The sequence below is a fragment of the Adiantum capillus-veneris genome, chromosome 15 (genome assembly GCF_014529385.1).
Source record: "Adiantum capillus-veneris isolate H3 chromosome 15, ASM1452938v2, whole genome shotgun sequence".
Classification (NCBI taxonomy): Eukaryota; Viridiplantae; Streptophyta; class Polypodiopsida; order Polypodiales; family Pteridaceae; genus Adiantum; species Adiantum capillus-veneris.
The window spans coordinates 32,011,453-32,028,794 of NC_140945.1; positions in this window are offsets into that span (position 1 = coordinate 32,011,453).

The following is a 17,342-nucleotide window of genomic DNA, read 5'->3' on the forward strand; positions in this document are numbered from 1 at the left end:
AGAGAGAGAGAGAGAGATCTAGGTGTAAATAGGGGGGGGGGGGGGGGGGGGGTGTGCTTAGGCCAGTGGTCCGCCAGGGTGGGGAGAGGTAAAAGAAAGAAAACAAGGGGGGGGTGCTTAAGGCCAAAGGGAGTGTGGACGAGAGGAGGTGGGGGTACGGCCTGCCGGGCTGGAGTGTGGACAAGAAGAGAGAGAGAGAGAGAGAGAGAGAGAGAGAGAGAGAGAGAGAGAGAGAGAATATTTGGAGAGAGAGAGAGATACTATCTGTGGCGGCCCGCCGTGGCTGGAGTATGACAGAGATACCACTGGCACCTACCGGGCCGGATGATGCAGCGGTAGAGTAGGAGAGAGAATATTAGCAGAGTCGGGCAGTAAGAGAGAGGATCATCTTGTGGTCATAATGGAGGGGTGTGGCCAAACTGGCGGCACCCTACCGGTGGTTAACCTTGGGGAGGGAGGGGGGGTGGTGAATGCTAAAGGCCCTTTTTTGTTTTTGTTTCTTTTTTCTTTTTGGTAACAAACCCTCCCTTCCTTAGGGTGTGGTTCTCACGGGCATGGTTTTGAAATCTAGCCATCACTAGGAATTTACATGTTCAAATCAAAAACTAAGCATAGGTGGGGTATTGGGGCATCATTGCTAAGCATTTAGATACATTCTGGGTCAAAAACGACTAGGTCAAAAATCCACTGCTGTTAATAATCGCGATTTTGGAACTTGACCTAAAGTGGGGTTTGAGGCCATAAGAATGTGTGCTTAGGTCTTATAAACTTGTCCTAGAAGTTTTGTTACGTTTGGATGTCATTTGATGCTATAATGGATGTGAAATGTTTGCCGATGAGCGATTTTGGTGATTTCAGTCACTTGAGTGTAGCTTGAGTGTAGCTTGAGTTAGATGCGAGTTGTTAGTTGTTTTCCGAGAGATTGACAACCTCTTGTAGCCTCTATGCACTAGTCGAGTTAGCTTCGTCCCATGGTTTAACAAATTCATCGTGGTTCTCGCTAATACTGCAATAAGATAGGATGGTGAGGTTAGACATGCGTCCCACATTTGGCACAGCTGCCGGGGATCGAAGAGACCTAAACTAGGGAAAAACATGAGCGTCTTGTGTAGTTGTCCTTTAACTTCCTCTAGGTTCGCCTAGAGTTCAAAACTTTCTTTTAGAAACCGCATAGCTCAAGATTGTCGTCTTTTGCTGTGTAGAAGTAGCTTAGAAGTAATCGTACTTGCTGAGTACCTTTAAGACTGTAGGATTGTAGATTTAGATTTGGAGAATGATTGGTAGACGAGACAAGTCTTAAGATCATGACTCTGAAAAACATAAAAAACACAAGAAAACGAGTGTTTGTGGACACTTTCCACAACCCCATTGCATGAGAATCTAGGAGTAGGGTAAGTAGGATCTGAGGTGGATTTCAGAACATTGATCTCTCTGAAAGAATCAAGTGTGAGTTGTTATTGGAAGTTGCAGAATTTCAAGTCTACGGCTAGAAATAGCTTGAAAAGACTCGAATCCACTCAATCCAACTGGAGAGTAAGCCTAAGAGTTGTCCGAACCAGTGGGTAAGCTCAAAAACACTTTGAGGTAAAAATTTCCAGAGATGGCTAAAACTCATATTATTTACTTTTTCTTGACATTTTGGGCCAAATTAAGTTTTGACTTCATTCATAGGCTTAAAATACATCATGTAAAGACTCTCTTTGAGAAAACTGCAAAAAAGTGCTCATTTCAAGCCTAAAGTTAATAATCGTGATTACTAACTTTCTGTTCTAAATTGGCCAAGGTTCATACTATTGACTCATTGCATGTGTACAAACAAATTTTGTAAAGGCCCAAAAGATTTGGATCACTAAATTGGTAAAAACTTGGGTAAAAACTAAAGTGTGTACTGGCTTTTTGAATCTTGAGTATAAATTTGGGAAAAATTTATCCAAACTTGTTGAAATTTGTTTCATAGGCTTATGTTGATGTGATAAACATGTGTATATGCTCAGTTGACCAAAACTTTGCAAAAATTTGTCAGAAGTAAATAATCACGATTATTTACATCTATCCTATTTTTAAATTTTTGGACCAAGTCTGCATACCACTAGCTTCACCATGTTGTAATAAGTTCACAAACCAAATTTGGTAAGATTTGGATCACTGGAGTGAAATTTGTGACTAAAATTGCAAAGTTAGTCTGCGGGGACAGATAATTGATAACCCATTTGACCAAAAATTGTCCAAACTTGTTCAAACTTGCCTAGGGACCTTAACGTAAGGTGCTTAACAGATTTGTGTCAAAGTTGGGGCAAAAACTTGCAAAAATATGTCTAGAGTAAATAATCTCAATTATTTACATCTGCTTCAAAACTTGATGATTTTGCAAATTTGAGTATACCACAAGGTCAAGCACATCAAGTAGACCTCACAAATCAATTTTGGTGAAATTTGGATCCCAAAACTGAGACTTAAGCCGCCAGATTCTCAAAATCAGAGTCTGCAGACACCAAACAATTAATAAACTTGATCAGAATTGGTCCAAACTTGTTGAAATTTACCTAGAGACTCTAACAAGTTGTATATTTGCCAAACCTATCAAAAAAGTGCAAAAAAGTGACAAAAGTTAATAATCGTGATTATTTACTTCTGCTATCCAGAGACATCATTTTTGACTTTTGAACTTATACAATGATAGACCAACACAATATAAAGACACAGGGAAATTTTGGGTTCAATCAGATCAAAATTGGTACAGATACACTCAGTTTCCAGATTGCAGATCAAACCTTTGAATTTTGCTAAAGTCGAACCTGAAAGTCAAATTTTGACTCCCATAGCTCGATTTGAAGTGATACACAGAGACCAATCACGAGAGTTCTCAAGAGCTCTAATGTCTTTATAGAAGAATAGATAACTTGATTAAATTTGTACAGGAATCAGGTTGCAGACAAGGAATCAGTGGCTTGACATAAAGTTGCAATTGAATCGAGTACAAATTGACGACAAGTCAATCCAAAGGTGAGTACTCTATCCAGGGCTTCATAAGTCTATATGAACCTTAGATCTGGTCATGTACAAGGAAATCAGAGCATACTCGAAGAAACCTCCAGTAGAGTATCTACCGAAGAAAGCATGAATCAAGACAATTACTTGCACACAATTCCTGAAGAAGTCTCGGACACTTTTTCAGATTCGACATCCGAAATGTCTTTTTACTTGACTCACTCAAAAACCGGAACGACAATGCGCTTATATAGCATATAATATCTTTTTACAAGTCTAACCGTCATGGAGCCCAGGTTTACTTGAACCCTAACGAGGAGTATGCTATTCGCATTGATGACCATGGTATTGAGTTCGAAGAAGAGGTTAGGGCAAACAAACAAGTAAAAATGTACGTGGATCGAAATGGAACTCAGTATTTATAGGTCGAAAACCCTGACATGATAGACAAATGGGGGCTAGAAGTAAACACCATAATTCCATATATGTCAGCAAAAGAAGGACCACCAACTTTAGAATTCGAGGGATACGATCAAGTAGACTTGAGCCTTTGAAACGGCTTAGTACGGATATCCTAGGATCAGAGTCTATTGTTGGAAAGATAGAAACATAAAAGATCTTTTGTGGACTTCTCATGCCAAACCAGGACAATTAACGGCCATGAAGATCATCTATATCTTCAAGATCAAAAGGGATCAGCAGACCTACCAACCTACCTGTTTAGGGATTGTTATAACAATAACTTTGTTATGATGACTCCTAAGGAGGTAGAATAAACCAAATACCAAGGGTATTCCATACGGGATTGGATATTGGGGCAAGGACCAGAAACAATTCCAAGAGAGGACCACCATGAGAGATCATCTGAGAGTAATGTGAAGAAACCAGAAACCACCTCATCAAGTAGAAAACTGGGTGACACTAAGGCCAGTCCAGGGCTACATGAGTCATTATTTCCAATAGACTAGTTTGAAGGACTCGGAACAGGACCAACTCCCAGAAGACCTGGAGTTGAACCAAATAGACGTGTCAGACCATCTGATTTTCAAAAATGGGTCAAAAAATATAGTGGATTAGGGGATCCATATGACCACTTAGCAAGCTTTAAGCAAGTGCGAAGAGCAGAGCGTATATTCGATTTCCATACTCAATTCGAGGGGTTTGGAATGACATTAGAAGGAAAGCATTGACATGGTTCCAAAACATTCCACCAAGGTCAATCATGGACTTGAACACATTAGCTCAAGGATTTGTAGCTGCTTGTTCCAAAACGGAGATTAAACATAATACGGTAGCTCAAATCTATAACTTTAAATAGAAACATGGTGAGTCTATTAGGGATTGTGCAACTCAAATGAAACAATACATTGCCAGATGCCCAGAGGTGGAGATACCTGCAGAAGAACGACTTGTATCTTTGTTTCTGGAAGGACTGCTAAACAAAGAACTTCATGCTATACTCTATAGCAAAAAGCATACAACCCTAGAAGCGTGTGTGTCTGATGCGATTGACCTAGGTGACAATTGCGAGATCTTAGATAAAGAAGAAGATGTCCCTAAGGATAACCAAAGCGAGAAAATAGCATGCACAAAACCAGCACAATTGGAAACGACTGCTGCACACCACTCTCAGCCATAGAAGATATGCTAAAAAGGATGAACGACATGATGAACAATATGCAAAAAGCACCTATGAGAGGATCAGGACAAGGGATACCTCCACGGGGAAAACCAATTACGCCCCAAAAATGGTGTGAAATTGAGGGTAAGTGGACCAACCATGAGACCCATGAGTGCTACTTCAGATCAAAGTATGATGGGAATGTTCAGTACGTGCCCATGAGGCCACAAGGACAACCCATGTACAGATATTAGCATAATATGGCCCAAGCTCAAAGACCACCAATGGGTATGGAAAGACCTCAACCTGTGTTGGGACAACAACCTCCATATCTAGGACATAATGAGGTTCATGTAAAGTACATGCACTCTAGAGGAGTCATAGATGAACAAGCATTAGTGCCTATTACACCCTATGCAGAGCCTAGTCCATCTACAGTAATGGTAGAACGAGATTGGTATAGTCCACATCCACCACCAATGGAAGAAACCATGACTTATGCTCCACCAGAGCTCGCACCAATGTATTATGTAGCTAATCAAGGTGTCAGACCTCCCATGGGAAGACCCATGATGAAGCTTAGAACAAGAAACTGTCATAACTGTGGTGTTGATGACCATTGGAAGAACGAATGTCCAGATCTTGGCAAAAACCTCAAACCAATTGAAGCCTATTGCATACAATGTTGCAAAAAGAGAGGAAACTTTTCAGAAGATTGTCCTAAGAATCCTTTGAACAAGGGAAAAACTTTTGTAAACGTAGTCCAAATGATGCCTAATAGCTCATCAAAGAGTGAGCCGATTTTTCCAATCAAGGTAATCACTAGATCCCAGGCAAAGAAAAAGAAACAAAACTTCTCTCATGATTCGGAGAACACAAAAGTTTCGTCTCAAAGAATCAAAAGGAGCAGAAGCAAAAGATATGAGATAAGAAAACAAAAACAACGGGTTGAAATCGAAGAGAAAGCAAAAATGCTAGCCCAGGACAAGTTGAAAGAAACTCGCAGTGAATTCAAGGAAACAACCGTGAAATCTGGAGGATCCATTCTGGTTTATAAAACTTTGAGCCTATTAATGCTGCCTTGGAAGCCTACCAAGCAGGACTTAAAGCAGGCCAAAACATGGAAAACAATTGGAAAAACTATACATCTCCAGACATGGAAGCAACAAAGTTAGAGGCTTATCAAAATTTGGTAAGAATCACACAAGAAATGTTGGATAAACAAAAACCCAAGCTTGAAAGTATTGCAAAACCTGAAGAGCTTGCGGTAGAAGGAACGAAAGCAAAATCTGATATGGTGGTAGAACCCCACCTTGAAACAAATGAACCAGTGCTTATAGTGCCTGACAACGAAGATGCCTTAGACGGAATTCCATTCATAGAGGAAGACTGGCCAGGACACTTATGAAAAAAAGTGAGAGAGATCAATGATGAAGCCTAACTTTAAAGTCAACTCCTATAGAGGAAGTCTGGTTGGATAACCTACCTTCTGATATTAACATGGATTTGCAATCCTTGTATGGGGATTGCGGACCGAAAGCTTCAAGAATGTCTAAACCATTGACATTAAAAACATTACCTTCTTACTTGGGAGATAACGAAGATGAATCCATCGTTTGCAAGACCACTCAAGTAAAAAGAGCTGAATAGACCCTAGAAGTAGACAACATTCATTCAATTATGTCTACACCCATCCAATGCACTCTTACATTAGGAGAACTATTGAAACTCAGACCATACTTGTGGAATGATTTACAAAAAATCCTAGAGAAGGTGGGGATAACGGGGTTAATCTCTAAGAATTTGGGAAAATTGAAAAATGAAATGGAAAACAAAGAGATTCAATCAGTTCCTATGAACAAGGTCGGAGAATATTATGAAGGGAAAGAAGGAAACACCACCCTCCCAGTGAAATATAATGACATTGAAACCATGGCAATACTGGACAGTGGAGCTGGCATAGCCATAGCCACTAAAGCACTATGGGAATCCTGGGGACAGCCAGACATTAGACAAACACGAATGAAATTGTAGTTGGCTGACGGGCACATTGAGAGACCACTAGGGCTTCTTGAAAAAGTGATAGTCAATTCCTGTGGAATTGAATATCAAGACACTTTTTCCATAGTAGACTTTGGAAAAAAACTCAACTATGAAATCATATTGGGAAGACCTTTCATGCGACAGGTACTGCTTATCCAAGATTGGGGAAACAACTATCTGTACTTAAAACAGGTGGGATCTATAACAAGAGTCAATCTAAAAGATCACACTTATAGAGATGTATTGAAAACACCCATCCAAGAGTTTGATTCAGTCTCTTCGGCTGAAACTAAACTCCCATCTTGGTTAAACAAAGACACTCCTATTTGGATGTGTGGACCTTCAGAAAATGGAAGCTTAAGACGAGAAGAATGTATCCTAGAAAGGGACTACACAGACAAAGCCTACGTACCTGAACCCTTTACAGAGCATTTATTTGAGCTATTCGAGTGGATTCAAATTTTAGCGACAATGGATATATGTGTGAATACGTCTATGCCTACTCAATTTTGCAATGAGGATGGCTACGACATAATTCCCATCTAAATGATGTCAGTCCTCAACATTGAAAACTAAGATGAGGAACCCAAGGACTTGATGAAAGCTCAACAAGTCTTTTCAGACCTCTATTACGATGCAACTAATGAGTTAGATGAACACTCTGCTATCTCGGAAGATTCGGGTCAGAAAAAGAGCATACGAGAGCTAACTTACATTTAAAGGGAGGCGAGAAAAAAAAAATTGACTTTCCAAACCAGAAATCAAGAAGACAAAACTGGTATAGACAAAAGAGAGACACCAATATCGTGAAAACACAACCTATGCCATCAGTCTCCAGTAAAACAAAATTTTTGATGCAGATAGATGCTAATGATTGTGTCAAGGACAAAATAACTGACAGATATCCTTCAAACAAAAACTCAAAAATGTCTCAGACATCGAGAAAAGCAAGGAAGGGTACTCAAGAAAAATCTCAGGATAGAAAACCACTCATGACCAGAGTCGAGCAGAAAAAGAACTATCAAGAGTTGAAAAAAGCTCTAAAGGAGATATACACAACTGAAATAGAAACCACGGAAGAGAATGGTAAGGATGTAATGCATGTTCCATCCCATTACAAAAAGTATACTCTCCAAGATCGGAAAATCATAAATTAACAACCTGTTAGGGAACTACGAAAACAAGGCAAATCTTACAGAGGGCCTAAAAATGCTAAAAGGGTAGACTTGGTTGAACCAGGAGAAGAGCCTAGACCTGCTTACATTGCGAATGACCTAACATAAGAAGAAGAAAAGCTTTTGTTGAGCTTGTTAAAGGAATACCAAGATATCTTTGCTTGGTCTTACAAGGATCTCAAGGGTGTTGATCCAGAAATCTGCCAACATACTATACCCATGAGAGATTATGTGAAACCAAGTAGACAGAGACCATACACATATTACGAAATATTTTCCAAGAATATCAAAGAAGAGATTGAAAAACTAAAAGAAGTTGAATTTATTTACGAAATTGAACACACAGATTGGGTGTCTCCAATTGTGGTAGTACCTAAGAAGAATGGGAAATTACGAGTGTGTGTTAATCTCAAAAAGATGAATGCATCTACCATTAGAGACAACTTTCCTCTTCCAATAACTGAGCATGTTTTAGAATGAGTTGCAAGAAAAGAAGCTTACAGCTTCTTAGACAGCTTTTTGGGATACAATCAACTTTTGGTTGACCCAAAAGATCAGCATAAAACTGCTTTTGTAACAAAATGGGGTATCTTTGCCTATCGGGTTATGCCGTTTGGGTTAACCAATGCTCCAGCCACATTTCAGAGGTTGATGAGACATGCTTTCAAAGAGTATCTTCGAAAATTCTTAGAAGTATATATGGATGATCTATGCGTACATTCGTCAATCCGGGCTGATCATTTTGAACACCTCAAAAAGGTATTGGAGAAATGTAGACTTTATAGGATTTGCTATAAATTCTGAAACGTGCACATTCATGGAAGACAAGGAAAAATTCTTGGACATATAGTGTCTAAAAATTGCATAGCTACTGATATTGAGAAGATTCATGTCATTGTTGAATTACCTAGACCAACAACAGTCAAGGGGATACAAGCCTTTATGGGACATTGTGGATATTACCGACGGTTCATCTACATTTACAGAATGAGCTACAGGAATCCTATCAGGGAAATTTTTGAGTCTAACATAGATTTCACGGCTTAGTAGTACTAACGGGGGAATCTGGGGAAATTTGGTTCGAGAATTCCAAGTATAGATATCCATGGTAGGCTAAAACCACCTCATTTCCACTTGGAGCCTTTGCAGAGAGAGATTTCGACCTCTTTCACACGACATTTTCGGAGTCCACAGTTGACCATTTTCAACATCGTCTCACACGAGACATGAGGGGTAAGTTCTTTACTCGATAATTTTCCATTTTGTACGGCCGGTAGCTAGTCTAAAGCCTTAGAAAAAACCCTAGAAAAAGAGCAGTGCACGAAGACCTACAACCTAAAATTGACCATAGCGGCCTGCCAGCTTGACCAAGTCCGATGGGATTTGAACCATAGCATGCCCTAACATAATAGAACCTTTCTATACCATCAGATGACCATTCAACTGGGGTCAAGGGATTCCCCAGTAGAAAAGTTAGGTTGTTGGAAAATGCCAGAATTCCGATCTAACTCCACAGATGGCTTGCTAATGAGGTCCATATACAATGTATATGATTGGTTTGATGAAATCCATCAAGCAAAGCCCTCGAAAAGCAAAAAATGGCTGGAAGGTTACAAAGCGTCAAATTCGACATACGAGGCCAAACTGGCTCCAAATGAGCCAGAATTGGACAGGTTGCTTCACGAATATGTTACGGACAAGTCCAAAGCCTCAAAGTTGACCGACCAACCCAACAGACAAAGTAGTCACAAAAAACGGTGATTTCAGAGTCGATAGAGCACAAAGTAATTCCGGCATGGCCAAACTTGACCAAATTCAATTTAGGACTTGTATTAGGTGTATGAAACATGTCTAGGTCAAAATTTGTGGGTTTTGCAAAGTTTTTGTCACTGAAGTTAATAATCACAATTATTTACTTTTGCATCAGTTTTGCTTGGAAATTGTCATATCATCTCACCTATCATGTGTACACACCTATTACATGCCAAAAATCAAGTATGAGCCAAAATGACCACCCATTACTTGTAAAATTGCCAAAACACGCAAAGAAGTCTTTGCAAGCCAAAATTTGGATTATGAACAAATTTTCTTGATCCAAATCACCTCATATCTCATACCCAAGGTCTATACCATGCTTAGAACCAATTTGTACCAAAAAATGTCAATTTTGGAAGGAAAGTTAATAATCACGATTATTTACTTTTTGGTCAAAATTGGGGAATTTTGATATTTTGCCATCATATATCCAAAGTACATGTCGTGATAAGCCCACTAGCCAACTTTGAATCAATTTGGAGTTCAAATCTCAAATTTCCTTTATATCTACTGTTTCAGCGACCTAAAGCCAAAATCTAGAACCATTTTCAACCTGTGCATCCAAATGAACCCATAATTCACTCAGAGCATGTATTGGGTATATACTTCAAGCCTATATAGCCAAGTCTTGCAAAAAGTTGGAAATTTTCCTCAACTGTAAATAATCATGATTATTTACTTTGGTTGCAAATTTTTGTTTTGACCATACAGTTTTGTTCCTTGCATGATTGTATGCATCTTTGCTTGTTCAAAAATTGATTCGAAGCAATTTGGACCAAATTGTCAGCATTTCAATCTAAAAGGACATTCCAAAGAAAAATCTGACAAATCTTCTAACTTTGCACTCTATTCATTCAGCAGGAGCAATGCAAGCAACGGAGAGGGCCAAGAAGAAGCTAAACCAGCCTAGAGAAACTACAAGAGCTACCTGCTTATCAACTGGACCCAGAGTCATTCAAAGCGTCAAAGGCATCCTACCTTTCTAGAGAACAGCTGGAAGAGCACCACACTACGGTCTTCACTGGTAGGTTCAAGAGTGAAGAAGGGCATTAGGTGGAGCTGCAACTCCTGCCTAAAGAGGTCTAAGATGTAGCTGCCAAGCTAGAGACCAAAGAGGCTAACCGCAGGTTGGGGCTCAAGCATTTCTACGAACAAGAGCCTTGCGGAGTGGACTTTCAGAAAGCTTACAAGCTTCTATCCACCATCAAAGAGGACGGAACCGCACAAATATCTGACACCCAATGGAACAAGGTCGAGGTAGTAATCAGAAAAGAGATAGTGGCAGAGGCACTCAGATTGCCCACTGAAGGAATAACCATGCAGGCAAGAGACAAATAAACCACAGGCACATTTACCAAGGAGACAGCCGCAGCTACATTCGCCGATCCTATCCACAAACAGGTGGAAGAGCCAGCCCGTTTGTACCATCAACACTTTCATTTTTTGGCAAAAAGGCCACCAAGGTATACTACGCCAAATCATGTCGTGGCCACCGCCTTCACTCAGGTTCTTAAGTCAACAACAAGGCAGCCTGTGGACCACGTGAAGTATGTCTTGACAACCTTGAAGGACACCAAGAAGGAAGGCAAAATCAAATACTTGGGCACTCCATAGGTGTCCACTAGAATAGCGTATCATGCCATCGGCATGGCTGACAACCTATCGCCTGCCCCTGAATACATGGATTTTGGCAGCACAACCCTCTCCATGAGCTACAAACTCAAGTAAAATGTCACAGGAGTCAGGTGACGAGTCAGCTGACAGCTCACCAGAATCGCACAGTAGCGAGAGCTCTGACAACAAAGAAAAGAGAGCTCGGAGAGAAGATATGAAAAGGAAAGTTGTGGCTGCACACCAAGAGGAGCCACCTCAAAAACAAGCGTGTTTTGAAAGAGAAAAACAGGCTTACCAGCGCAGTAGACAAGCACAAGGGAAGGACCCAGAAAAGTGGGTACCCACAGGACTGAAAGGACCTCGAACAAAGCATCATACCAGAAAAGAGGCAGATGATCCAACAGAAGAATGTACCAAGAGACCGAAGCCCTAAAGCTGAAAGAGACAGAAGAAGCTGCAAACAAAGCTGAGGAAACGGCTACACAAGAGCAAAGCCATGGATCTCCTTGACCCGCCTCATCGCCTCTGGAACAACAAGACCATCCCATGCCTAGCCCACCACCATCACCAACAGGCAAAGGTACCCATAAAGAAGTAGAGACTGAAAAAGAGAAATATTCTAAGTGCACCCAACGAACACAATCTACACAAGGAGCTGACCACCCCGACGGACAAAAGGAAAAAGAAGTCGAGCCAGCAGAACCAGAGCAGGCAGGAGAAGAGACTCAAAAGCCAGAAGAAAAAAAGACAAGTCAATCGGAACAGGAAACTGATAAGGAAGCGGATACAGAAAAAGAGCCTACCACTACACATGAGACGGAGCCCGAGCCAGAGAAGGAAGAAAGGCCGGCACCTAAAGAGACATCAAGGGTTGAGACCATACCATCTACTTCTACTCAGCGAGAAACTACCAAGGCATCAAAGCCTCACGATGGCCAAGAAGAAGACCGACCATCTACCTTCACACAAGAACCACTTGCAATTACGATGCAGCAAGAAGCAACACATGAGGCTGCAGGCACATCACAGCTGGCACGACACGAGGAGTGGTAGATAAACGATGAAGTTATAATACAGGTCAATGAATATGCACGCGAGATGCAAGAAATGATGGAGAGACTCCGTTCAGCAGCTTTGAACCGCAGCACAAAGGCCAAGGAACTGGAAATGGTGATCGGCGCTCTTCAAGGAGAGCTAGAAGACAGGTTGATTATCATCATTGATCTCCAAAGTCAAGTGCAAAAGCTGAAGGCAGAAGCGGAATAGCATTAGATGGTCAGAGATAAACAACAAAAAGAAATGGAGGAGCTAGGTGATCTCCTCACCAAATTATCTAAGGCCTGCAAGGTAAAAGACGAGCAGCTGACAGAAGTCACGAATGAACTTCTTACGACCTCTCTGTCAGCTCAAAAAATTCAAGTGCATTTAGATGTTGCCAATGCTTCCCTGCAATATTCTGAACAGAGAATCAATGATCATGCCATTTTCTTACGGCAAATAAGAGAAAACCTTGTTGTGCCCTCAATCAAGGGAACTGATGAAGTGTACAAGGCGCTTGAAAAGAAAAAGAAGGACTTAGAATTGGAATTAAAGCTTGAACAATCACAACACAGAGACCTGGCACTGTTGCAGGGTTCAAAGATAGGAGGAGATCCTAAAGGAGATAGCAGAACTCAAGGCGATAAATCAACTCCCAGAGATGGAAAGCTAGACACGTAGAAGGAGGCAGGCACTTCAGAGCCGCCACAAATAGACATTCCCCCCTCGGTCTTGTTTGCTGAGTTTGAGACACATTCCACAGCAGATCCGAGTGGTGATGAAGATTTTCAAATTCACATCACATATGTAGATACAATGCCAATGGTCCAGCTGTCAAAAGCTGAAGAAGACGCACTGAAGGAGAAGATCACCTTAGAGGTGGATGAGCAGTGGAAGGCCGCTATGGATTGAAAGTTGAGAGTTTTACACTTTGTCAACGTCACTCAACTCACTCCCAATCAGATCAACGCTCAATGGCACCAACAAGCCTTGCCGTACCCTCTCATCAAATAGAACTATTACAGGTAAAAGAAAGGCTGTAAAAAGGATATGCACGAAGATGGCGCAGATAAAGACCACCCAAAGTGGAGGTTAAGTTGGTTGAACAAGAATCCGAGATACCTGATTCTATTCACAAGAGCACCTGCAGCCCTACAAAGAGATCCAACATTATGTCCTGTACCCAGAGTAAGGACATGGCAAGCGCATGAAGCACTGCAGAAGAAGAGTCATTCTTGGAAGGAAACAAAGACTTATGCTACGATCTGAGTGGGCAACATTCACAAGAAATCCTTTACGGATTCTATACCATATGCATGTTCCTACCCTCGAATAATATGCTAGCCTTTGAAGAAGCATTCTACACTGGATTCTTCACCTGGCGAACGAAGATATTTGCGTCGGTGATAAGCAACCTAACATCTAGGTTTGTAGGCTACTCAGCGGGGGTGGAACTAAAGAATCAAGTCACCATGCACTTTTTGCAAGTGCTCGACAAAGAACGAAGAATCAAATACCAAAAGGCACTAGAAGCACTTAAAGACCGCCTCGCCCACTGTCAACCCGAAGATTACTTCAGCCCATAAAGCTATGTCAAGGGATGACAAAGGCAAGAAAGGGGGTAATTTTAGCAGCAAGCTAACGCGGACACCATTTTTGCACCATTTTTCTAAGTTCTCCTTGTAAAACATTTATTATTTTCATAAATAGAGAATATTGTAACTCCCATTTTCTCGGATAAACCTTGTAATTAATGAGCTGGGGCTAAACGCTTCCAGATTCTATCATCCAGTCATTTCCCAGCTTTGGTAGAACTCCAAATTATTAGTTTTGACCACCCAAAAACCTTAGTTAAGGTATAAAAGCTAATTTTTATAAAATTTTTATAAGTTTTTGGATAAGAAATACACAACGTGAGCTAACGGCGCTCACTTCTCTCCTTCTTGCGCTTCCTACTCCCTCTTCGGTTGTCACATTGCAAATGCATTTGTTGCTTTACAACCGTAGGTAAGAGCTCTACGCATTGACGTAAGCCATTCACACTATTTCGTAGCTTTTGGCGTCGCCACCGACCCGCGGCCTAATTTTATCATAACTAAAAATTAACATGTTTAAATCAAAAACTAAGCATAGGCGGGGTATTGGGGCATCATTGCTAAGCATTTAGATGCATTCTGAGTCGAAAAAAGACTAGGTCAAAAATCCACTGCTGTTAATAATCGCGATTTTGAAACTTGACCTAAAGTGGGGTTTAAGGCCATAGGCATGTGTGCTTAGGTCTTATAAACTTGTCCTAGAAGTTTCATTACATTTGGATGTCATTTGATGTTGTAACGGATGTGAATTCTTTGTCAATGAGGGATTAGCTTTTGGTGATTTCAGTCACTTGAGTGTAGCTTGAGTTAGATGCGAGTTATTAGTTGTTTTCTGAGATATTGACAATCTCTTGTAGCCTCTATGCACTAGTCTAGTTAGCTTCGTCCCATGGTTTGACAAATTAATCGTGTTTCTCGCTAATACTACAATAAGATAGGATGGTGAGGTTAGACATGTGTCCCCCACAATAACGGTCAAGAATAAGTACGCAATACCAAGGATTGATGAGTTTCTTGACCAATTACACGGAGCGTCTATCTTCACAAAAATTGATCTTAAGTGAGGATATTACCAAATTCGAATCAAGGAGGAGGACATACCAAAGATAGAATTTAATACTCATTTTGGACATTATGAATTTACAGTTATGCCTTTTGGACTTACCAATGCTCCTGTAACTTTTAATCATCTCATGACCACTGTGTTTCAAGAGTATCTTGATGATTTTATTCTTGTCTTCTTTGATGATATTCTAGTTTACTCAAGAGACCGATAAGAACGGAACAGCATGTGCGACGAGTACTTGAACTTCTCCGTCAAAGTCAACATTATGCTAAACGTAGCAAATGCACCTTCTTCACCAACAAGGTAGAGTATTTGAGATTTATTGTATCCAAGGATGGTGTTTCTACTGATCCAAGTAATATCAAAGCTATTATAGCTTGGCCTACACCAAAATCAATATGAGAAGTACATGGATTTCTTGGTTTAATAGGATAATATCGTACATTTATTCAATGCTATGCTAAGATTGCATCTCCATTGAGACTAATACACTTAAGAAGGCTAAATTGTTTACCTGCTCAAGCTAGTTTTGAGAAACTCAAAGAAGCTTTGGTGAATGCTCCAATACTACAACTTCCAGACTTCTCAATGACATTCACTGTGCTCACTGATGTAAGTGGACAAGCACGATGGAGTTCTATCTCAAGAAGGAAAACCAATAGCTTATGAATCTCATAAGTTACGTACACATGAGTTGAATAATCCTACACATGATTTGGAATTATTGGCCATTGTGCATGCTCTTAAAGTATGGTGACATTACCTTCTTGAAAGAAGATTTGAACTACATACCGATCATAAAATCCTTAAGTAGATCTACACCCAATCTGACCTTAATATGCGGCAACAAAGATGGATGGAGTTGTTGTGCAATATGATTTTGGAATCTAATATAAACCTAGGAAGGAAAATCTTTTGTTCGATGCCTTAAGCAGGAAGAGTATTGTAGCGCGGCTGTCACAACCTCTACTACCTCCTTAATTGACCTTATTCGAGAAGGTATGTCTCAGGAACCATATTACATAAAAATCTAGTGTTTGTTGAACTTGAATAATCGCACATAGAAGCAAGAGAGGAAAATCAAAGGCTTCCACGTTGAAGGCGATGACCTTTACTTCAGTAACTGCCTTTGTATCCCAAATCAAGGTGGTATTAAACACCAGATACTACAGGAAGCTCATGATATACCTATAGCAAGACACCCAGGATACATTAAGACTTACTCTATGGTAAGGAAGAGTTTCTTTTGGCCAAGACTAAAGTGTGATGTGTTGAACTATGTTACAAGATTAAACACCAGATACTACAGGAAGCTCATGATATACCTATAGCAAGACACCCAGGATACATTAAGACTTACTCTATGGTAAGGAAGAGTTTCTTTTGGCCAAGACTAAAGTGTGATGTGTTGAACTATGTTACAAGATTTTTAACATGTCAATGTATTAAAGTTGAACGAGTTTGATACCCTGGAAAGCTTCAACCTATTGATGCACCACAAATGGAATGGGAATACATATCCATGGATTTTGTTACAGGACTTTCTACATCTCTGGGATATGACTCTATTTTTGTGGTTGTTGATATGCTTACAAAAATGACCCATTTGTTTCCAGTGACAACTTTTACGGCTAAGGATATAGCTTAAGTCTTCATAAAAGGTGTCTTCATATATCATGGTTACCTCGACGTATAACTTCAAATCGCAATGCCAAGTTCACCTCAAACTTTTGGAAAGCCTTATTCTCAACTACAGGAACCTAGTTGGCCTTTAGTATTGCTTATCACCCTTAAAATGATGGACAAATAGAAAGGACCAATCAAACCATTGAATACATGTTAAGAACCTATTGTATGCATGAGCGCATTATATGGACTAGATATTTGTATTTGGTAGAATTTGCGTATAATTCCTCATTCCAATGCTCAATTGGGATGTCTCCTTTCCAAGCATTGTATGAACAAGAGTTTCTTACTCCACTCAAATGGGCAGACCCTCTCATACGAGTTCAAACATCTAAAGAAATATTGGATGAAATGCAGGATATTAAGACTGCTCAAGATAGACAAAAGACTTATGCTAACCCTAAACGATCTATAAGACTTTTTGAAGAGGGTGATATGGTATTTCTCATAGGGAAACCCAAAAATAGTTCCTTATCAATGGGTAAGTGTAACAAGCCCAGTGCCAGATATTGTGGACCTTTTGTAATCACAGAGAGAATTAATGACGATCAAGCTTACAGACTCTTGTTGCCACCACACATAAAAGTACATGATGTTTTTCACGGCAGCTTACTCAAGAAGTATGTACCTGATCCACAACACGTTCGGTGAGAATATGATTTGTGGTGGCTAAGGGCTGAAATTCCCTCATGGATTATGGT